At 43.0% G+C, this 25120-nt stretch overlaps 1 pseudogene; it reads left to right on the top strand.

Annotated features, from left to right (window-relative positions):
- The window catches only part of LOC118001926, a 32816-nt pseudogene that overhangs the window by 678 nt on the left and 7018 nt on the right, over nt 1-25120 (top strand).

The following is a 25120-nucleotide window of genomic DNA, read 5'->3' as shown; positions in this document are numbered from 1 at the left end:
AAAGAAGAAAGAATGTCTCACGCAAGCAGGTTGAAATTGTCATATGCTCAAATAATTAACGTGTTTAAGTAACTATATGGTATATGGCACATAAAGGACACAATATTTCTGTCATATGCTTCATAAGAAAAGGCAGGCAGGCACAGGTAGAAAGAATTCTTATATCAAACCTTGGTAATTGAGGGCAGAACTGCAATGTCAAACACAGAGAAAGTAAAAATTCCAAAATGTTCAGAAATCTGTGCCTTCCCCCACTGCCTTCCCCACCCATAGACCAGCTCCCTGTGCAGAAGAATCCTGACATTATGATCTGGTTCAGCCTAATGAGAACAAGAAAACAACACTGGAGAATAATGGATCCACGAAAAAGTTTCAAGAAAACCTGCTTTAGGCTTCCCAAATGGAGGAACTTGGGCCTTTTTGATTTACCTTTCTATTATGGAAAAGTAGACAGAAGAGTATAATGAATTCTCATGCACTCTTCTTGCCCAGCTTGAACAATGACCAATTCATGGATAATCTTACTCCAGTTCTGACCCTGCCCACTCTCCCTAATTTAGCACTGTGGCATATCACAAACATGTGCCCTTTCTTCACCTGAATCCACACCCCTACAGTGTAGCTTCCCACTGCCCTTTCATTAAGGCTCTGGGCTTGCTTTGGCCAATGGGATGGTAGCAAATGGAACACAAGCAGAGATTTGTCTGAAATTGCTTGAGCCATCAGAGTCACCCCTGCTTTTGTACTTCACCCTCATCATGAGAACATGTTTAAGCTAGCCTGCTGAAGGAGAGACATGCAGTCACCAGAATTGTCCCTTCCAAGGCCATCCTAGATCAGCTGACAGCCAGCTGACGCCCATATAAGCAATTCAAGCAGAAATGAGAATTGCTCAGCCAGGTCCAGCCAAGATTGGTAGAGCCCCCAGCCAAATGTCCCAGACTTGTGAACATAACCTTTTAAGCTTGTATGCTACTGATGCTTTGTGGTCATCTTTATTATAGGTAATGGGTGCAAGAGTAAATCTCAAAAACAGAACCATTATCACAAAGCATTGCAAAGATCTCACTTGACTATCACAACTTTTGAGGGAGTAGACACACAGTTTTATCCCCAGCTTCTAGATAAAACAAACAAACAAACAATGAGAGCCAGTGAGATCAAGTAATTCACCAAAGCTCACACGGGACAGAGTTGCGACCTAAAGCCAAGAATACTGTTTCCTGGGTTCTTTCTACCATATTGTGTTGAAGAAGATTTTCTTAAGTGCTTATTAGATTAACCTAGATAGGAATGATCCTTTTGTCCTCTAACACCTCTGAATTAAAAAAAAAAAAAAGTGGCAATCAAAAAAAAAAGGTAACAAAATGTCAAAGAAAAATATAATTACCTACACACTATGAAAACTGCAAACCGAACTTGACAAGAACAGAAATCATAAGTGGATGTCACCATCACCTTTTATTAATACTCTAACCAAAAGCAAAGCTATGAGCCTGGGCAGGATGAGGTTTATTCAAGCACAATATTAAAATATTTATATCAGCAAATTGGACACCACCCTTAGCCTTGGAACTCCATTTAATAAGCTATATTATTAATTATGTGAGAAGCTAAGAGATAACACACCTACAAAAAGGTCTCAGTCATTATGACTAAAATCAGAGGGTCCCAAACTCTGAATTGTGTATCTACTCAAGAGATTCTACTTGATTCTGGGACATTTGTTTCCCTCACCATCCCAAATCCTAGACCTGAGGGCCCTGCTATGTATGTTCTAGTTCCCTCACAGTAAATAAAACTTAGCCAGCCCAGAGCTTACTCTCTCATTGCCCTACTTATCACCAAGGACTAGACAAGATTTCTTAATGACCCTTCCTCAGTGCCATCTGGAGCTTCTAAATAACTCTGAAGATCAGGGAACTTATCGACATCTTGGTATGCTTGATATCCAACCAAGTTCACCATAGACTTTGACTCATGAACAACAGACAAAGACCATCATGGTGCCATTTTTACACACGTGCAAGCATACACACACACGCACGCACACACACACACACACACACACCCTTAACTGATGGTTAGGTCCACTGGGGGAGACAAAAGCGACCAACACTGAAACACAGTACAGCATAAGTACTCTACTGTTCAGCGTCCCTCTTTAGCTGGAGTCCTAGTCCAGGGGAACCAGGATTTACATTAGTGAAGGTATCTAGCTCACATATTAAGTTGAGAGCTTGAGGGGCCCCTGGGAGAATTGTCTGACAACTTCCATTTGAAGAATATCATCCTCAGATACAAGTGGTTGAAAAACAAAGACTTCTCTGAGATCACAGAGTTAAATCATAGGAACCACTGAACCAGATCCTAAGCTGATAAACAGTGGCACCCAATTCAGAGTAGCTTAAAGATGGAGAAAAGAATAGTTAGAATCTGCTGGTGCCACCATGTAAGTTTTGAGCTATTTTCTAAGCTACTTTTTAGGTCCCTAGGACTCCTGAATGTTAAAGGCACTCCCACTATGAACTCATGAAAACATACTGAAGAAGCTTTGTTAAATATTATCGTATGTACCTAGTGATGGGTGTAACACATTAAAACCATACTACACTACATCAAAAACTAATGATGTAATGTATGGTGATTAGCATAACATAATAATAAAAATAATAATAATAAAACCATACTACAAAATACACTGTAACATTGAAAAAGTAGGAAAGTACATATTAATGGATTTGTAATCTACTTTGTGGTTTATAGATGTACTATCAAAAAAGAAAGGTTTAAAATTGAAATATCAGCTGTCCAGGAACTTAGGCCTGGCTAGTAACTGCACAGGCCTCGTAGGCTTCAGCATGGTGGCATTTGTGAGATGGCAGAATTAATCATGGGGGAAATGCCAAGGTGCACAGATCTCCAACTACTGGTGCAAGTCTGTATTTGTTCCAAGAATCAGCCCCAAAGTCACGCATTTTTCCACGTGTAAATTAGAGACTCAGTTTTGATTATTTGGCTCAGTGTTTCTGCAAATTGTTCCTTCTTTGTCATTCACAATATCACAGCTGTTCTTGTCAGAAGGAGGACAAAGAGCAGAAAGATAATCCATTTAGTCTTTGTTCCTTGCTCTTGGGTTTAAAAAGGAAAGAAAAAAGGGGGACCTGTTTTCTTTGCAGGTTTATCCAAGCGCTCTTGTCCATGACAGGAGATGCTCTCATATCAGCCCAGTTCTTGACCCCCACAAAGCCACCCTGAGTAACCTAAGCCAAGGATCTGCCTCCACCCTTTAGTAGAGGAAGACATGGCCATTTCCCCTTGAAGAGATGTCCCTGTGGCAGGCTGGGAGGCTTTTACAAGATTGTTAGTTGAGCTAAACAGGGTCAAGCAGAGTGGTTCACAGGTCGCTTTGAGTGTGATTGTGCTATTGCATGGAATGGCTGTACGTGAACAAGCCTGCTAGAGATGCAACACGATTGCTTTGACCAAACCTTTCCAGATCTGCACTTTGGTGTGAGGGTTCATCTTGGCTTCTATCCTCATTCTGCTCCCTGCCTCACTCCCTCTGGAGTGCCTGTTCTGGCCCTTTTTCCTTAAGGAACTGCCGGCCGATGAGAGAGACTTCAGAACTCCTTGAACAACTAAACAATTGCATCCCCACCCTTCCTGAAGCCAATAAGGATGTTTGCAGAAACCCAAACAGCCTGGGGAGGTGTCAGGAAGTGAACCAAGGAAGGCAGGCTGTTTAGAGGCCAGAAAAATTGCAGAGATTTTATTCTGGTTTGGTTGTTTGGATTGTAAAGAGAATACAGCCCCTCCCAGGGAAATTCTGGCAATGAACAGGCTATCATTCAGAGAGACTACCTCCGTAAGATCTGGTTGCAAGCCTCAGGGGGCCACGGAAAGAGACAAATGATGAAAGGATGGGAAAGATCATTGCTCACCTAGTATGGGGGGAAAGAGAAACAAGGAAAAATTTAGAACACACTTCACAAAGTCTCTTAAATATTGGGACTTGCCAAATGCTTTGCCTACTCAGATACTGGAGACTTACTTATTTTGGAAATGCTATAAAGCTTTCATTGCCTTAAAACTAAGGAAAACAAGGAAATATGCTATAGAAAACCACCCTGGCAGCATTTGGCAGAATATAAGAGACACAGAAGCCCAGAAATAGTCAAACAACACTGAAGCTCTTTTGATCGAAGAGTGAATCAAAGAACGATATTGTCTGTGGGATAAAATGGAGAAGTACATGCGTTATGGAGATGAGACACGGGATTATGGAAATCTTTGAACTAGGTGATGCCTTAAACATTATCTAGGTGAACTCTCAGGCTTTCTGTGTTTATTATGCCCTGGAAACAGATCACCCCATTTAAGCAATCCCACACTCCAAGGGTTAGATTCAATGAGATTGAGGAAACAAGAAGTCAGGAGAAAAGATAATGCATGGATAATAACTAAAGCTGTAGACAGAGGGTGATCCATCAGGTATTAGTGGAAAGAAGGAGGAGCTTGGGGCCATAGACTCATAGAGTTGGATAGGTCTTATGAAGATTCCTTGAATGTGAGTGTTATTTTTCAGAGTCCTTTACTTTTACTAAATTTATTTATCATAAAATCATTACAGAAAACTTAAAGTAACTTTAAAATCCCCACAACAACTGGGCTAATGTGACTATTAGTTTTAAAAGGAAAGACCACCTACCAGAACCAAAAATCACTTTCAACAATATTAAATGATTACAAGACTTTTGTCTGGAGAAATCATCATCTTTTTTTTTAAGATTTATTTATTTTAGAGAGAATGAGAGATAGACAACATGAGCAGGAAGGGCAGAGGGAAAGGGAGAGAGAGAATCTCAAGTAGACTCCACACTGAGCATGGAGCCTGATGCCAGGCTCGATCTCACCACCATGAGACCATGACCTAAGCCAAAACCAAGAGTGGGACGTTCAACCAACTGAGCCACCCAGGCTCCCCTGGAGAAATCATCATTTTAAATAGCCAAGAATTCAAACTATACCTTCCATGGTTCAAGAAAATACAAGGATGCTTGTGGTCACCTCTGCCCTCAGTTGTGGACTTCTGCTTCGCCCTTCAAGCTCCTACTTTCTGGCCGTGAGAGGAGCATCCTGTGCTCGCAACCATCTTCCATCCTAGTCTCTTTCATCACATTACTGAAGTGTGCTGAACTCCAAGATTAAAGATCTTCCCATGAAAGTGAGATTATCAGATAAAGAGAGACAGAACTGCATTATTATCCACACCTTGGCCTTCACTCTGGTCCAAACCTGCTGACAAAGGAACAAAGGAAGACGTGTTCATATTCAACCTCAGCCACCACACCTGCGACACTCTGCTTTTCATAACAATTTGAGCTCCTGGGGTTCCAGTTTTTGCTTTCAAAGAGGAAAGGAGCAGCAGAAAATATCCAACCCAAAATAGCTGATACCACTGTGAAATAGCACTCTATGCTCTATAGGAATAAAATAGCTTGAGGACTTTTTTTCATATCCAATAGGTTCTCACAAAGATGGTGTCAAACAATCCTTGGACATATTGAGGCCACAGCCCTTTTAAACACTCTGGCCTTAGAATATACTGTAGACTAAAATATTTCCTCCTTAAACACTGGGCTTGTTCCTCTTCTTTTCTTTTTCTTTTCTTTTTTTTTTTTAAGATTTTATTTATTTATGTGATAGAGAGAAACACAGCAAGAGAGGGAACACAAGCAGGGGGAGTGGGAGAAGGAGAAGCAGGCCTCCCACAGAGCAGGGAGCCCGATGCAGGGTCCGATCCCTGGACCCTGGGATCATGACCTGAGTCGAAGGCAGACGCCCAATGACTGAGCCACCCAGGTGCCCCTTGTTCCTCTTCTTTAAATTGGGTTCAGAGAATGGTGTTTTTTCTCCATTAGGCATTATTAGTTTCCCTCTCAAGTCATGCTCACAACAGTCAACTCACACACACACACAAAATATCATTATAATTTCAACTTCTTGAGTTGATTTTTATGAGCTGGTAATGCATCATTGGCTCATCATTAAATCATGACCAAAGTGAACATTAATGAGCTTCACTTGCCACAGCTTCCAAAGGCAGCACACATGGACAGTGATTTCCATTTCCCTGGGATGTGACTTAACTTCGCCTTGGTGTTATTGAACTTCTATAGAGCCTTCTGCATTAAAAACAATGAATTTCCTCACATATCAAAAATGTTCACACATCACTACGTTGACAAAGTATATTTATACCTTATAGCTGTAATGGGATAAATTGTGTTGCCCCCAAAATTCATATGTTGAAGCCTCATCCCCCAGTTCTTCAGAATGTGACTGTATTTGAAGATAGTGTCTTTAAAGGGGTGATTAAGCTAATGCTAAGCCATTAAGATGGACCCTAATCCAATATGATTTGTGTCCTTATATGAAGAGGAGATGAAAATACAGACAGAGAGATACCAGACACTTGTGCACAGAGGGACAACCACAAGAAGAGGCAGAAACAGGGCAGTCATCTGCAAACCAAGGAGAGAGGCCTCAGAGGAAACCAAACCTGCCAGCACCTTGATCTTTGACTTCCAGCCTCCAGAAATGTGAAAACATAAATTTCTGTTGGTTAAGTGGCCCAGACTGCGGTATTTTGTTATGGTGGCAGAGCTACTGCCTATGGAGGATAGTGAGAGTGACCAGAGAGAGGGCACCTTTTCTGTCTTTATAATGGAATAAGACTGTGCTTTTCCTTTTGTGGTTTCCTCGAGAGACTGGAAAAAGATATTGATTGCTTTTCATTGTTTTTTTGGACATGATTTGATATTTTTGATTGACCAAGCACGGACTGAGCCATGTGAGGTCCTAGTGTAGTTGGTGTGCAAATACTTTCTTGTCTTTAACGAATTTCCGGAGTGTAAAATTACCACTATAAATTTAGAATGAAAGAAGACACGTATTAGTCTGCTTGGGCCACCATCACAGAATATTGTAGACTGGGCAGCTTCAGCAATGGAAATTTATCTCTTCATAGTTCTGGAAGCTAGTCTAAGATCAAGGTGCCAGCATGGTTGGGTCCTGGTTAGAGCCCTCCTCCTGCCTGCAGATGGCTTCTTCCTTGCTGTACCCTCACGTGGTGGAGAGAATGAAGACAAGCTCTCTGGTGTATCTTCTTACAAGGGCACTAATCCCATCATTGGGGCCTCACCCTCATGACCTCATCCAAACCTGACTGCCTCCTGAAGACCCCATCTCCAAATACCATCACACTGGGGGTTAGGGCTTCAACTTGGGGGAGGGACACATTTCAGCACATACCGTGTTTATCTGTGGCTTCAGGTGTCCCCAACATACTGCTAAACACTATAGGGAAGCACAGTTTTGTTTGAGTTTTTATTTGTTTGTTTGTTTGTCTGTTTGTTTAGAGAAAAAGGCAGGAGGAGGGGCAGAGAAAGAGGGAGAGAGAATCTTAAGCAAGCTCCGTGCACAGCGTGGAGCCCAATGCGTGGCTCAATCTCACGACCCTGAGATCATGACCGGAGCCGAAATTAAGAGTCAGGTGCTTAACCGATGGGGCCACCGGGGCACCCCCAGGGAAACACAGTTTGCCCTCCCTCCACACCAGGGGGCTTTTTCATCCTATACTCTCAGCTTTCAGTTCATAAAATGTCTCTATTCATCTAAAACTTGCTCAATTAAAAGTCAAAGCCTGCCTTTGCTTTTGCTTTCGACAAACTAACTTTAATTCTCCTGTCCTTTAAATTCTCGTAATGGAATTAAATGTCCACCTAAAAACGTTTTCATTACCAAACGAATATTTATTATACAACACCCTTGTGTTAGATGCTGAGGATTTGAAGTTCACGAGAAAAGCCGCCCTGTCCTCACAGAGTTCATGTTCCAGCAGAGGGAGCAATGGCTGAGAAGCAGGCAGAGAGAGACATGAATAACAGTCCATTTACAGGCTGTGATAGTGACTGTGGGAATCGTAAGGACTGATGCCACACATGACAAAGGATAGCAGGAAGGCTGCTCCCTCAACTATGTAAGTCGCAGGTCTCACAGCAGAGGTGACATTTCAGTTGTGACCAGAAGAACTAAGGGCACCTACAAGCTGGGAGGGGAGCTTCCCCGGTCAGCAAGTTCAAAGTTGCAAGATCTGGAGGAACCTGCATGGGCTAGCAGCAGTGGGAAAGTGGAGCACATGGGGACAGTGAAGCCAGTGCCAGATGTCACAGCGTGGGGGAGGAATTTGGATCTGACTCCCAATGCCTTGATAGAGTTAGAATTGCTGGAAAACTAAATGTGGATATAACTTCAAGTAGGTAACTTTCTTGCTAACGTACTTTAGTGTATATTCATAGCACATGTTGGAAAAAAGGGACATTTATAACACCTTTCAAATACATAAAGGGTTACAAAACTGGTGTATGGTGCAATATAAGGACATTGGGTGAAAGGATAATTAACATTTTGTGGCCATCTGCAGAAAGTTAGAAAGGTGCCTTCTACTGCAGTCTCCTATTGTTGGTGGTCTTGACCTCCCCCTTAACTGTGCCTGTTTCTATTTATTTGCATGAGTCACTGAACCTCTGAAATATACTTTTAGAAGTATGCAAAATTAAAATAAATGTTTACCAGGGAGCATGTTGGTTTTTTCCTTCAATCAATCATTTATGTAACAAATATTTACTCAGCACCTATGATGTGCCAGGCACTCTGCTGGATCCTCAGCATACAGTGGTGAGCAGAATACCTAAGAGCCTACAGTCCTTGATTTTACAGTCTAGTAGGGAGAGAGACAACAAACTGGTGAGTGTTATCCAGTGAACTTTAGTAAACAGGGAGAATCACTGCAGGGACAGACCCTCAGCTGAAAGGATCAGATAAGTGTTATCTAAAGAACCAGCATCTTCACTGATCTATTGGGAGGGGTGATGAGGGGTAACTAGGAAGAGAAAAGGGAGGAATTTGGGCAAAACAAACAAATAAAAAACAGCCAAGTCACTCCCACAGTTTTTATGTAAAAAGGACCTAGGGGTGGTATAATGACCCTGGATCCCTTGCCCTATCTATTAGGGACTGAATTGTGTCACACAGAGATTCATATGTTGAAGTCCTAACTCCCAGTTAGGACTATCTCCCATTTGGAGACAGGGCCTTTAAAATGGTGACTAAGTTAAAATGAGGGCTTTAGTGTGGCCCCTAATTCCATATGACTGGTGTCCTTATAAGAAAGGGAATTTGGGCACAGATAAGAACAGAGGGAAGACCACATGAGGACACAGGGAGAAGGAGTCTGTCCAAAATCCAAGGAGGAGCCCACCTAGGCAACACCCTGATCTCAGACTTCCAGCCTCCACAACCATGAGAAAGTAAGTTTCTGTCATTCAAGTCCCCAGTCTGTGGCATTGGTTATAACAAACTTAGCAAACCAATACACCATCTAATTCTTCTTCACAGCAAAACTCAGGAGAACTGTCTCCATTTACTCACATCACATTCTGTCCTCAACACACTCTAGACATTTCCCAGCCCTCAGCATTCTGCACATTTCAGTATCGTCTGATCCTTCCTCCTTTCTGAAGCACTTCTCCATTAACTTCAGTTTCCTTCCCTTTCCTGGTCTTCCTCCTGTCCTCCTAGCCATGATTTCTCCCATGACTTCCCATTCTGCAGACCTTCAGAGCGGAGTTCTCAAGGGCGCAATCCTCTGTCCCCTTCTGTTCTCCCCTACACTCCCACCCTGTGGCAAAAGAAATCACTAGACATTACTCCCAGAACAAAGGGAAGTCCAGATTTTGGGGGACAGAGCAAGATGGTGGAGGAGTAGACCTGGATTTCGTCTGGTCTCAGGAATTCAGTTGGATAAGGATCAAACCATTCTGAACACCTACAAACTCAACAGGAGATCGAAGAAAAGAAGAGCAACAACTCTCTGAACAGAAAAGTGGCCACTTTCTGGAAGGTAGGACGTGCGGAGAAGTGAATCCGAGGCGATATTCAGGAGAATAGATGGCGGGGGAGGGGCCTCCGTCGGCCGCTTCTGGCAAGTGATAGAGCTGCAGAGCACAAAATCGGAACTTTTAAAAGTCTGCTCCGCCGAGGGATGTCACTCTGGTGGCTAAGTGGGGGGTGGAACCCTCCGGGACAGTGTGGTCTCAGGACCCTCGGGGTCACAGAAAGACCGGGGGTGCTGAGTGTGGCAGAGCTCCCAGGTAACGGAGCAGGGAGGCCGGCTGCAGAGGCGGAGCCCAGCTCTCAGCTCGGGGCTGTCATAAACCGTGATCCGCGGCACAGTCGGGCCACTGCTCCTCCAGCGGGGACCCAACAAGCGGTAGATCTGGGGAGACTCACCTTCCTCCCCTGGGAGGAGCCACGCGGGAGTGCACCGCAGGGATCTGCTGGGTTTGGAGACTCCACCCGGGGTCGGGTGCCAGAGATAGAAATGCGCGGTCACAGGCCGGGTGAGCACGGAGTGCGGCCAGAGACCGGAGAGACGGGAGTGATTGACTGCTTTTCTCTGGGGGCTCACTGAGGAGCGGGGCCCCGAGTTCTCAGCTTCTCTGGGGTGGAGATTGGGAAGCCGCCATTTTCACTCTCGACCTCCAAAGCTGCACTGAAAACTTGCAGGGAACAAAAGCTCCCGAGAGCAAACCCCAGCAGATTACTTAGCCAGGAGGGGGCAAGGGCGGGGCAATTCCGCCTCCAGCAAAGACATTTGGGAACCACGGCAACAGGCCCCTCCCCCAGAAGATCAGTGAGAACAGCCAGCCAGGACCAAGTTTACAGATCAATGAGAACGGCAGAACTCCTGCACTAAGGGAATACTGCACATAGAATCCATGGCTTTTTTACCATGATTCTTTAGTCTTTCAAAGTTAATTTTTTTTAACTCTTTTTTTTTAAATTTTTCTTTTTCCCTTTTTCAACCTACATCTTATCAATCCCTTTCATAAAAAACATTTTTATTTTTCATTTTTAGAGTCATATTCTATCCCTTCATAGTAGTTACCCTTATTTTTGGCATTTATATATAAGCTGTTCTCTCTAAAATTTTGAGATAGTTTCTTCTAACAGATTAAAATATACCCTAAATATCTAGTGTATGGTTTTGTTCTACTCTCCTGCCTGATCACATTCTCTCCCTTTTTTTTCTTTTTTTTAAATCCTCTTCTTTCTTTTTTCAAACAACTTCTTATCAATTCCTTTTATAAAAATTTTTTATAATTTTCATCTTTACAGTCATATTCCATCCCTTCATCATATCAACCCTTATGATTACATATATAAGTTTTTCTTTCTTTAAAATTTTGGGAGGCACTTTCTTCTAACAGACCAAAATACACCCAAAATCTAGTGTGTGGCACTGATCTATGCACCAGCCTGATAATATTTGATCATATTGTGTTTTTTTGTTTTGTTTTGTTCTGTTTTTGTTTGTTTTTATCTTTTTCTTTTTTCTTTTTCTTTTTTCTTTCTCTCCCTTTCTTTTCCCCTGGCTTCAGGTCTTTTCTGATTTGTTTAGAGTATATTTTCAGGGGACGTTGTTACCCTGTTAGCATTTTGTTCTCTCATTCATCTATTCTCCTCTGGACAAAATGACAAGACAGAAAAAAAATCACCTCAACAAAAAGAACAAGAGACAGTACCAACTGCCAGGGACCTACTCAATATGGACATTAGTACGATGTCTGATCTAGAGTTCGGAATCATCACTTTAAAGATACTAGCTGGGCTTGAAAAAAGCATGGAAGTTATTAGAGAAACCCTATCTGGAGAAATAAAAGAACTAAAATCTAACCAAGTTGAAATCAAAAAGGCTATTAATGAGGTGCAATAAAAAATGGGGGCGCTAACTGCTGGAATAAATGAGGCAGAAGAGAGATTCAGTGATATAGAAGACCAAATGATGGAAAATAAAGAAGCTGAGAAAAAGAGAGATAAACAACTACTGGATCATGAGGGCAGAATTCGAGAGATAAGCGATACCATAAGACAAACAAAATTAGAATAATTGGGATCCCAGAAGAAGAAGAAAGAGAGAGAGGGGCAGAAGGTATATTGGAGCAAATTATAGCAGAGGACTTCCCTAATTTGGGGAAGGAAACAGGCATCAAAATCCAGGAAGCACAGAGAACCCCTCTCAAAATCAATAAAAATAGGTCAACACCCCGACATCTAAAAGTAAAACTTACGAGTCTCAGAGACAAAGAGAAAATCCTGAAAGCAGCTTGGAAGAAGAGATCTGTAACCTACAATGTAGAAACATTAGACTGGCAACAGACCTATCCACAGAGACCTGGCAGGCCAGAAAGGACTGGCATGATCTATTCAGAGCACTAAATGAGAAAAATATGCAGCCAAGAATACTATATCCAACTAGGCTGTCACTGAAAATAGAAGGAGAGATAAAAAGCTTCCAGGACAAACAAAAACTAAAGGAATTTGCAAACATGAAACCAGCCCTACAAGAAATATTGAAAGGGATCCTCTAAGCAAAGAAAGAGCCTAAAAGCAACATAGACCAGAAAGGAACACAGACAATATACAGTAACAGTCACCTTACAGGCAATACAATGGCACTAAATTCCTATCTTTCAGTGGTTACCCTGAATGTAAATGGGCTCAATGCCCCAATCAAAAGACACAGGCTATCAGACTGGATTAAAAAACAAGACCCATCGATATGCTGTCTGCAAGAGACTCATTTTAGACCCAAAGACACCCACAGATTGAATGTGAGGGGGTGGAAAACCATTTACCATGCTAATGGACACCAAAAGAAAGCTGGGGTGGCAATCCTTATATCAGACAAATTAGATTTTAAACCAAAGACTGTAATAAGAGATGAGGAAGGACACTATATCATACTTAAAGGGTCTATCCAACAAGAAGACCTAACAATTGTAAATATCTATGCCCCTAACATGGGAGCAGCCAATTATATAAGGCAATTAATAACAACAGCAAAGAAACACATTGACAACAATACAATAATAGTGGGGGACTTTAACACCCCCCTCACTGAAATGGACAGATCATCTAAGCAAAAGATCAACAAGGAAATAAAGACTTTAAATGAAACACTGGACCAAATGGACTTCACAGACATATTCAGAACTTCCATCCCAAAGCAACAGAATACACATTCTTCTCTAGTACCCATGGAACATTCTCCAGAATAGATCACGTCCTAAGTCATAAATCAGATCTCAACTGGTACCAAAAGATTGGGATCATTCCCTGCCTATTTTCAGACCACAGTGCTTTGAAACTAGAACTCAATCACAAGAGGAAAGTCAGAAAGAACTCAACTACATGGAGGCTAAAGAGCATCCTACTAAAGAATAAATGGGTCAACCAGGAAATTAAAGAAGAATTAAAAAAATACATGGAAACCAATGAAAATGAAAACACAACTGTTCAAAATCTTTGGGATGCAGCAAAGGCAGTCCTAAGAGGAAAGTATATAGCAATACAAGCCTTTCTCAAGAAACAAGAAAGATCTCAAGTACACAACCTAACCCTACACCTAAAGGAGATAGAGAAAGAACAGCAAATAAAGCCTAAACCCAGCAGGAGAAGAGAAATAATAAACATCAGAGCAGAAATCAATGAAATAGAAACCAAAAGAACAGTAGAACAGATCAACGAAACTAGGAGCTGGTTCTCTGAAAGAATTAACAAGATTGATAAACCCCTGGCCAGACTTATCAAAAAGAGAAGAGAAATGACCCAAATCAACAAAAGCATGACTGAAAGAGGAGAGATCACAACCAACCCAAAGAAATACAAACAATTATGAGAACATATTATGAGCAACTCTATGCCAGCAAATTAGATAACCTGGAAGAAATGGATGCATCCCTAGAGATGTATCAACTACCAAAACTGAACCAGGAAGAAATAGAAAACCTGAACAGACCTATAACCACTAAGGAAATTGAAGCAGTCATCAAAAATCTCCCAAAAAACAAAAGCCCAGGGCCAGATGGCTTCCCAGGGGAATTCTACCAAACATTTCAAGAAGAATTAATGCCTATTCTTCTGAAATTGTTCCAAAAAATAGAAATGGAAGGAAAACTTCCAAACTCCTTTTATGAGGCTACCATTACCTTGATCCCTAAACCAGACAAAGACCCCAGCAGAAAGGAGAATTACAGACCAATATCCTTGATGAACATGGATGCAAAAATTCTCACCAAAATACTAGCCAATAGGATCCAACAGTACATTAAAAGGATTATTCACCACGACCAAGTGGGATTTATCCCTGGGCTGCAAGGCTGGTTCAACATCCACAAATCAATCAACGTGATACAATACATTAACAAAAGAAAGAACAAGAATCATATGATCCTCTCAATAGATGCAGAAAAAGCATTTGACAAAGTACAGCATCCTTTCTTGGTCAAAACTCTTCAGAGTATAGGGATAGAGGGTACATACCTCAATATCATAAAAGCCATCTATGAAAAACCCACAGCGAATATCATTCTCAATGGGGAAAAACTGAGAGCTTTCCCCCTAAGGTCAGGAACACGGCAGGGATGTCCACTATCACCACTGCTATTCAACATAGTACTAGAAGTCCTAGCCACAGCAATCAGACAACAAAAAGAAATCAAAGGCATCCAAATGGGCAAAGAAGAAGTCAAACTCTCACTGTTTGCAGATGATATGATACTTTATGTGGAAAATCCAAAAGACTCCACCCCAAAACTGCTAGAACTCATACAGGAATTCAGTAAAGTGCCAGGATATAAAAATCAATGCACAGAAATCAGTGGCATTCCTATACACCAACAACAAGACAGAAGAAGGAGAAATTAAGGAGTCGATCCCATTTACAGTTGCACCCAAAACCATAAGATACCTAGGAATAAATCTAACCAAAGAGGCAAAGGATCTGTACTCAGAAAACTATAAAATACTCATGAAAGAAATTGAGGAAGACACAAAGAAATGGAAAAACATTCCATGCTCATGGATTGGAAGAACAAATATTGTGAAGATGCTACCTAGAGCAATCTCCACATTCAATGCAATCCCCATCAAAATACCATCCACTTTTTTCAAAGAAATGGAACAAATAATCCTAAAATTTGTATGGAACCAGAAAAGACCCCAAATAGCCAGAGGAATGTTGAAAAAGAAAAGCAAGGCTGGCGGCATCACAATTCCAGACTTCCAGCTCTATTACAAAGCTGTCATCATCAAGACAGTATGGTACTGGCACAAAAACAGACACATAGATCAATGGAACAGAATAGAGAGCCCAGAAATGGACCCTCAACTCTATGGTCAACTAATCTTCGACAAAGCAGGGAAGAATGTCCAATGGAAAAAAGACAGTCTCTTCAACAAATGGTGTTGGCAAAATTGGACAGCCACATGCAGAAGAATGAAACTGGACCATTTCCTTACACCACACACAAAAATAGACTCCAAATGGTTGAAAGACCTCAATGTGAGACAGGAGTCCATCCAAATCCTAAAGGAGAACACAGGCAGCAACCTCTTCGACCTCAGCCAAAGCAACTTCTTCCTAGAAACATCACCAAAGGCAAGGGAAGCAAGGGCAAAAATGAACTATTGGGACTTCATCAAGATAAAAAGCTTTTGCACAGCAAAGGAAACAGTCAACAAAACCAAAAGACAACTGACAGAATGGGAGAAGATATTTGCAAAGGACATATCAGATAAAGGGCTAGTGTCCAAAATCTATAAAGAACTTATCAAACTCAACACCCAAAGAACAAAGAATCCAATCAAGAAATGGGCAGAAGACATGAACAGACATTTTCCCAAAGAAGACATCCAAATGGCCAACAGACACATGGAAAAGTGCTCAACATTGCTTGGCATCAGGGAAATCCAAATCAAAACCTCAATGAGATACCACCTCACACCAGTCAGAATGGCTAAAATTAACAAGTCAGGAAACGACAGATGTTGGCGGGGATGCGGAGAAAGGGGAACCCTCCTACACTGTTGGTGGGAATGCAAGCTGGTGCAACCACTCTGGAAAATAGTTTGGAAGTTCCTCAAAAAGTTGACAATAGAGCTACCATACGATCCAGCAATTGCATTACTGGGTATTTACCCCAAAGATACAAATGTAGGGATCCGAAGAGGTACGTGTACCCCAATGTTTATAGCAGCAATGTCCACAATAGCCGAACTGTGGAAAGAGCCAAGATATCCATCGACAGATGAATGGATAAAGAAGATGTGGTATATATATATACAATGGAATATTATGCAGTCATCAAAAGGAGTGAAATCTTGCCATTTGCAATGACATGGATGGAACTGGAAGGTGTTATGCTGAGCGAAATAAGTCAATCAGAGAAAGACATGTATCATATGACCTCACTGATATGAGGAATTCTTAATCTCAGGAGACAAACTGAGGGTTGTTGGAGTGGGGGGTGGGGTGGGAGGGATGGGGTGGCTGGTTGATAGACACTGGGGAGGGTATGGGCTATGGTGAGTGCTGTGAATTGTGCAAGACTGTTCAATCACAGATCTGTACCTCTGAAACAAATGATGCAATATATGTTAAGAAAAAGAAAAAGAAGAAAAAGAAGATAGCAGGAGGGGAAGAATGAAGAGGGGGAAATCAGAGGGGGAGACGAACCATGAGAGAGAATGGACTCTGAAAAACAAACTGAGGGTTCTAGAGGGGAGGGGGGGTGGTAGGATGGGTTAGCCTGGTGATGGGTATTAAAGAGGGCATGTTCTGCATGGAGCACTGGTGTTATGCACAAACAATGAATCATGGAACACTACATCAAAAACTAATGATGTAATGTATGGTGATTAACATAACAATAAAAAAATTTTTATAAAAAGGAAGTCCATAAAGGATTTTAGAAAATGGATAGGGACACTCCAATGTTTATTTCAAAAACATCACTATGCATGCAGTATATAAACAGAAAATTCAATATAGGAATTGAATTAGAAAGCAACAATAAGAGTTAGACACGTGTGTAGCAATGAGGATGAATATAAGTAGGCAAGAGCAGAAATATATGTATGAATTGTTTATTATTTTTAATAATTGAAATCCTCAAGATTCAAAAGAAAGGAGGACAATGTCATAATTCTGAGGTTTCTGGGAACCAGATAGATAAGGGTGATTTTTCTGAGGTAGGAAATCCAGGCGGAAGAATGACTTCTGGGGACAGATCACAGATTCAGTTTTTAACATGGTGAAGTACCCTTAACATATGCAAGTGGAAATGTCAAGTGGGCAATTAGACAATATGCATCTGGAATTCAGAGAAGCTGGCTGATCTAGAAATTTAAATTTAAGAGCCACTGGAATATAAATGGTGCTTGCAGACTGCAACAGCCATGAGTAAGGATGAGCTCTCCCTGCAAGAGTAGAGTGGGAAGGAAAGGAGACCTGAGAAAAAAAACCTGCGCAAAAAGCAAAAGCATGGTAGAAGAAGATGAGCCAGAAAAGTGGACTGAAAAGGAGCAGCCATAAGAATGGGGAAAATAGAAATATCTGATGTCAAGGAAGCCAATGGTACAAAAGAAGGTAGAGATCTATCAAACCAAATGCTGCAAAGAGAATGCTAAAACTGGGCAAAGGACTTGAATAGACATTTCTCCAAAGAAGACATACAAATAACCAACAAGCAAGTGAAAAGATGTTCAACATCACTAATCAGGGAAATGCTAATCAAAACCACAATAAGATACTACCTCACACCCATTAGGATGTCTGCTATGAAAAGAAAACAAACAAACAGAAAATAACAAGTGTTGGTGAAGATGTGGACTAAAAATTTAGAACTCTTGTGCACTGTTGGTGGGAAGGTAAACTGGTGGAAAACAGTGTGGTGGTTCCTCAAAAAATTAAAGATAGAGCTACCATATAATCCAGTAATTCCACTACTGAGTGTATACCCAAGAGAATTGAAAGCCAGGTCTGGAAGAGATGTTGGTATACCATGTTCATAGATGCATATTCACAACAGCAAAAAGGTAGAAGCAGCACAAGCATACATTGGCAGATGAATGAATTTTAAAAATGTAGTCTATACATACAAGGGAATATTATTCAGCCTTAAAAATGAAGGAAATTCTGACACATGTTAATACATGGATAAATAGCATTATGCTAAATGAAATAAGCTAGCACAAAAAAGGAAAATAATGTGTGATTTCACTTATATGAGGTAGCTTGAGTAGTCAAATTCATAGAGACAGAAAGCAGAATGGTGGTTGCCAGGGGCTGAAGAGAGGGGTGAAGGGGGGCACTTGTTCAATGGGCAAAAATTTTAGTTTTGTGAGATGAAAGTTCTGGAGACTGGCTACACAGAACTGTGAACATACTTAACACCACTGAACTGTACACTTAAAAATGGTTAAGAAGGTAAATTTTATGTTATGTGTATTTTACCACAATTAAAAATAAAAACTTATGAAAATGTAACCCTTATATGTAGATAGGATAAAATAAATTACATATTTCTGTAGCTAAAAAATCATCTAGTAATTACATACACTTTTTTCAAGGAATTTGGTTGTGGAAGAGAAAAGAGATAAAGAAGAAACTAAAAGACAAATGTCAGATCAAAAGAGATGCATTTCTTCTATAAAGATGGTAGACACTTAAGCATATTTAAATACTAATAAGAATGTAGAAGAAGAGAGAATTAAAGCTAGAAAGAATAATCAATACTGAGACATTTCTCAAAGATGGGAGGAGATAACAGTGTGGAATGCAGACAGAATGGAAGCATCATCAGGAGGATGATTCCCTCCTCCAAGTGCAGAAGGAGGGAATGAAGACGGGAGTGAACAAGATAGGCAGGTGTATTGGCTTGGTAGAAGAAAGTTGATCAGTTTGAATCGAAATACTCTCATTTTCCCTGAAAAGAATCAGGGTTCACTTCTGAGAGGGAGGATATTGTTGAGGCTTTAGAGTTTCTGAAAGAGGGAAGAAAGTTTGAAAGAGTAATTAAGGATTACCGGGAAGGGTGGAGATCCACTCAAGGCTGGTGTTCTCCTAGCTGCCCAATGGTGTGAATTTCTCTGCCTTCCTGAGATGCTTGAGTAGCACAGTGAAAATATATTGTTGTGTTCACCTAGAGCTGGAGTTACGACTAACAAAGTTACAAGACAGGGAGTATATTAGGTAAGTGATAATTTGATGGACCACCGCATTGAAGGTGGATATGGAAGGAAGTAAAGAGAGGGGCTAATGGATAAGGAGAAGGTTAAGATGAATGAATAACTGGACTGATGGGTCAGACAGTTTAATGGGAGCAGCCGAGTGAATCAAAGACAGACGTGTCTATTAGTGATGCTGCAATGACAGTGTGTCATCAAGTGAGAGGGTGGCCATCGCAAAGTGGGAACCATTGGGACTATGAGGTTCAATACGCCAGGAAGGCAGGCCATCAAGTGTACACTGGGAGTGTATGGCAGAACCAGGGTAGAGAGGCAAACAACAACCCAAGTGACAAAAGTCTTCATTTGTCAAGAAAAAAAGGAAGGGGCACTTTTTAAAGCTTTGTCCATCACATTTATGTTATGTATATGGGCTGAAATGTGTGCCCCCAAATGTTGAAGTCCTAAACCCTAGGAACTTGGAACATGACCTTATTTGGAGATAGGGTCATTGCAAGTAGAACTAGCTAGGTTGAGATGAGGCCATGAGGGTGGACACAAGCATGGACACGGAGAAGGCCATGTGAAGATGAAGGTGGAGGTCAGGGCCATGTTTCCACAAGCCAAGGAGCACTGAAGGCCAGCAGCCCACTGGGGGCAGGGGGAGAGGTGTGGAGGGGATCTCCCTCATGGCCTCAGAAGGAACCCATGCTGCCCACACCTGGATCTCAGACCTGAGGCCTCCAGAACTAGGAGACAATGAATTTCTGTTGTTCATCTCACCCAGTTTGTGGGACTTCATTACAGCAACCCTAGAAGACTAATGCATTTGCCTTAATATATCTTCATCCTCATCTGCAAAAGCTGTTTTTGGAAGGCCACCTTGGGTCCAGGTTTCCTGTCTGGTCAGACATCCTCACTGAGTCAAAGGAACAGAAAGGCCTTGAGAAGGTTTTTGTCTTCCGTGTAGACCATCACATGTAGAAGATTCCAGTACTAAGTAGTGTCTATCATTTACTCATTTCTCACTACTACTGTCAAGTTTATATACATCATCTTATAATCTTATATAATCTTTGTAGCCACCATTAAAAATAAGTATTATTGTCCTCATTTTGCAAATTAGAAAACCAGGGCACAGAGAAATTAAGGATTTTCCCCAGCAGCAACCAAATATCAAAGCTGGAATTTAAATTAAGGCCATCTGACTCAAAAGCTCACATTTTGTCCACCTTCTAGTGTTAACTGGAGCCTGACTACACCCAGAGGCAGGGCCCCCCTGCACCCCAGGGGGACGCCCATTCCCCCACTGGAAATGCTGAAGCTGCCCAACAGTTGGTTGCTTCCTCATTCTCTAATTAAAGGTCTTTGACTTTGGGGTCAGTTCTCTCCTGCTCTGTCCCCTTTCCTTCCTGCCTCCACTTGTCCTCTTCCTCTGACAACCGTTGCAGACTCCCGTGTTCACTCTGTGGGTCCTCCAGATTCTGGCTCCTGCCTAGCCCTCCAGCTGCTTCTCTCTTCATTTGCAACCCAGCTCCTCTCTGTTCCCCATGCACATCCACTCTCTCTAACCCCCTGGCCTTTGCACATGCTGGGCCCTCCACCCTGCCTCATTCTCACCTTCACTGGAGAAATCTCCCCTGCCCTTCTGTGTTTAGATGTCCACCTGAAGGAAGAGCCTTGTCCATTTTTCCCTCTGTCTTCACATTCACTCAACATTCAATTCAAAAAGTGTATGTCTCAGGCTCTGGTTGGGACAGTGGGGGAGACAAAGTTCCTGCCCAGGGAGCCTGAGTTCTGGTGAGGAGAGAGGCACAGTCACTCCAGTGCCTGCCTTACAGCGGGAGACTAACACACACCAGTGGGTATGCATTGAGTTCAGTGAATTCTGCTCTTGGTGTGATATTTGACTCTAGGAAGAAATCTAGATTCTTTTCTAAAGTTGGCTTTCTCATTTTTGAAAAAATATTTCCAGGGAACTACTCATCATGAGAAGTGTTCAAAGGCTACCTCTGACTTTCAGGTATGCATTGAAATAAGCCTCAATCAAATTCATACAGTGTGCAAGCTTTTCCTCTAACTTCCAGACGAAGGTAGCATGCAGATGGGAGCCTCCAGCATTACCAAATTCAGGGCAGGAGCTGGGAGTTTGAATGCCAAGAGGGATAGGTCAGGTCCATGACTAAGTGAAGGATGTCTTCTCGGGAGGGTGGCATATCCGGAGTCAGCCCCACTGAAGGCCAGCAAGCTCATTTCCATAGGGAAACACAGGCCCTGCATTGGCAGACTGACTGATATTTACAGAGAAGCCAGAGTCTGAATTTTTAAATGATATCTCCGGACACTATTTTAGTGCTGACAACGAATCCCTGTACAACAGAGTACAATCCTGGCCCTGAGTTGGCCCACGGACTCTCAGCTGACCTTTGGTGGATTATCATTGCCTCGCCTTTGTTTTGTTTTTTTTTTTTTACCTCTGGTCTTTCTCTCCTGCCTTCCAGGGAATGCTCCATGGTGCAGATTGTTGCTTAAGTTAATTTTATCATGAGGCGATCCAGACATCTGAGTCCATTGGAAACGCCCAGAAGAACAGAGAGAAGGGAGCTGACCATCACTGGTGCCCGCAGCGGGCAATGCCAATGGCGAGCTTCCTCAGACCACACACCTGGACTCGGGCCTTCAGCACAGGGAGTGCTTCCCGGGAGAGAAGGGGGAGGGACGGGGAGGGAGGGGGAGGCAGGGAGGAGGCAAAGAAGAGCCACGGCTGTTTGGGGTGCGCTATTCCCCTCTGAGGTGACCACAGCCGAGTAGCAACATGTTAAATGAGGTTGACAATGTGTGAAGTGGAAAATGTCACTAGCAAAGAGAGGCACAGGGAACTTTAGTTTTGATTTAAATTAATGGGAACTCAAGGAGAGAAAATCCTTCCAGCGTTCCAAGAAAAGTCACAAGGTTGCAAGCGTGGACCCGCCTGAGCAGGTGTGATAGACTCACTTCTGCGCACCTCGTGTTTATTTGCAGACGATACTGAACTATTTAGACACATAAATACTTCAATTATAGGGATGTCATCCGGCTACCACACTTTGGGTTCCACTCTAACAAACTCTTTTTTTTTTTTTTTGTCCTTTCCATTCTTTCCCGTTGTCCTGGAAGAGGCTAAGACAATCACAGCAATGGATGAGCAGCTGTTGGGACGGCGAGGGATCCAGGCATGAGATTCTTGGAGTTGGTAGTGCAGTGGAAAATCAGCAAACAGTTCTTTGAAATGCCTTACCATGCGAAATATACCTGAAGAGAGGGGAAAGCCCCCAGACTACAATTAAGGAAAGGAGTTGCTTCCCAAGGAAACCAACCACAGCTTCTTAGGAGCAGGTGCATGGCCAGGCACTGGGGAGTCAGGCCCCGGACCTTGGTCACATGAAGGGAAAGCAGCCCGGAAGAAGGAGTCAGTGGCCAGACCTCGTGGTTTTTCCACGGGTCTCCTCTCGTGGAGGCACTGTGCACTCTAAGCAACCTCATGACGGCCCTGAGGGGACACCTGCAAAACGTGGGTGGCTCGTGATCGGGAGAGATCAAGGCTCTAGTTCCCTTCCCATGGTTATTATCCAAAAAACCAGGCTCAAATATTACCCAGCACTGATAACTTGAAGTGAATCCTTGGCAAGGGAGGAGAGCAGGAGAATCCAGACATCAAATAGCTCTCCAGCGAGAAGTCCCGACTGAAGAGAAAGGAGTGGATGTGAGGATGGCAGCGGGTTGGAAGAGTTGCTGCTACTGCAGGAAGGAATGTTCTCGCGACATTTGGGATGCCGAGACAGCTGTTAGGAGGGCTGATTAGCATCGCCTTCAGGATCCAGAGGAGTGAAGAGGCAGTGCAGAGCTGCTTGGAGAATTAGCATCCTTAACTAAGAGACATAAGTGTAATGGGAACAGAGACGATCCTAAGTGGCTCATCCCAGGCTGTTCTGCAATAATGTGAGTGTTAAATATACACCGAGGGAGCAGAGGGCAGACAGAGGCAAAAGCATAAAAGAAACTAGGGTGTTATTAGAAATAGATGTTTGCGGGGCGTTTACATGCAGCCAACCCTCAGGTTTGTTTTGAATCAGACAAATGAGAACATCTTTTAAAGGTAATATATTTAAGCTCATTGCAACACAATTCCAATTCTGGGAACGGTGCCTCTGTGCATACGTGGTGGTGATCACAACCCCTCCTCTCGCCAGGGGAAGTCTGCGATAGGGAACACCGTTCCTCTCCGATAAGGCTGCCTCCTCCGGGGTGCCAACTATCTCTGAATTTCAAAGCTAATATGAATTGCCTTTTGCATGTGGAGTGTTCACTTTCCCAACCAGATAGCAAGGTTTTAAGATGGAGAAAAATCCTGCACCCCCTGATGTGCTGTCACCTCCTTGCTAATGAAACCACTCCAGAACTTGCCAGTGGATTGCTCTCTGAGCAATAGCAACGCAACCACCCCAATCCCTTTTCAGTCCTGGTCAGGAAGCAAAAACCATTTCGATGTTTGTGAGTTATCAGGAGGACAAGCATTTCTATTCAGTGACAAAAACACACAGGTACCTGTTTTTGAAAGGGAAAGAGTATTTTGAGAACCGGACATTAATGACACTTGTCATGTGAGCCAGGCTTCCCAAGGCCACTCCCGGCAGGTTCTGCAAGAGAACCTTCTACTGGGAGAAGCCATCAGTATGCATTTTGTCTTTCTCTCGCCCTCCCTTGCAATTGCAAGACTTCCATCCTCCACCCCAAATCCTCCCGAGTCCTTGGTGGGGACAGATTCATAAACAAGCTCTGTCAGTGCCATGAGACATCACCATCTGCCCCGTCCCCCTTCCCGGCCTTCTTTAGGGTGTTCTGGTGCAGCAACATCCCTTGGCCCTCTCTCCACCTGCACCACCGGTAACTCTAAGAATGTCTGCCCCGCTTCCCTCGAGAGGCTGCACAAACTCAGGCCAAGGGCTTTGCTTCTTGCTGAGTCCAGCAGCTGGCCAGGCTCTCAGCGCTGTCCCTGCCTCCAGCCACACACAGCGTGAGAGCCACGGCAGGAGGTGCCGCCGACGGGGACAGGCTGCCAGCCGTGCAGGTGGCGCTGGGGCTGGGAACCAGCTTGGACAAGGCCTCTCTCCCGTTTGGTGCTTTGGCCCTTTGGATGAGTCCATGCAAAGCCACCAGGTTGCTCAGAGATTTCAAGAGGTGGTTCTTTGCTTTCTCAGTCTTGTCGAGGCCTCCCCTCCACATGTGCCGTGGGAGGGTGAGTGGAGAAGGCAGGCATAGGAAAAGACAGGTAACAAGCCTCCATTCAGAATTCCCTTCCTCTTCCCTCCATTAGCCGTTGTCCTGGCTTTTCTCCCATTTCTCACTTTTTTGCCTTAGGATGAGTTTGTTTCCAGGGTGTTCTGCAGGTCTTCATGCACAGAGAGCCCCAGGGGACACCCTTGACCCTCCAGCTGGGTCTGGAACTTTGAGTAAATAGTACTTGGGTTCAAAAGGAAGCTTCCTGTCCCCACAGCATCCCTGAGACCCACAACAGTTCCTGAGGCACATTGCACAGCCCCTGTCTTCCTCGGTTCTCACGGGTCCGGGGAAACCTGTGGTGCCATTCATTCCACTTGGACAAATGAGTAAACCGAGAACGAGAGAAGTTAAGCAGCCTGCCCAAGCTTGCACAGCTTTAAGGGATGAGATGAACACTTAAGTCCGGGTCTGGTTCCAGATCAGATGCTCTTTATATCTCAAAGTTTAACTGAATTACGATCTCTGATGGAGAGGCAAACTCAGTGTAAACATTTCCAGAACGAGGATCAGAGAAATCATCCAGTTTGGTTTTCACGCCTCTTCCCTTCCAATGGCAGTATGAGCATGGTTGTGACAGATTCTCCAGGGCCAAAATGAATTCATAAGATGCAGAGGTTTGTAACTCCAGCAGCCCCCTCGAGCTGGCACCGTGGATGGCCCCGTG

The sequence above is a fragment of the Mirounga leonina genome, unplaced genomic scaffold (genome assembly GCF_011800145.1).
Source record: "Mirounga leonina isolate KUSES-001 unplaced genomic scaffold, KU_Mleo_1.0 Mir_55, whole genome shotgun sequence".
Classification (NCBI taxonomy): Eukaryota; Metazoa; Chordata; class Mammalia; order Carnivora; family Phocidae; genus Mirounga; species Mirounga leonina.
Note: the sequence above shows the minus strand (reverse complement) of the source record. Positions and strands in the feature narration are given on the sequence as shown.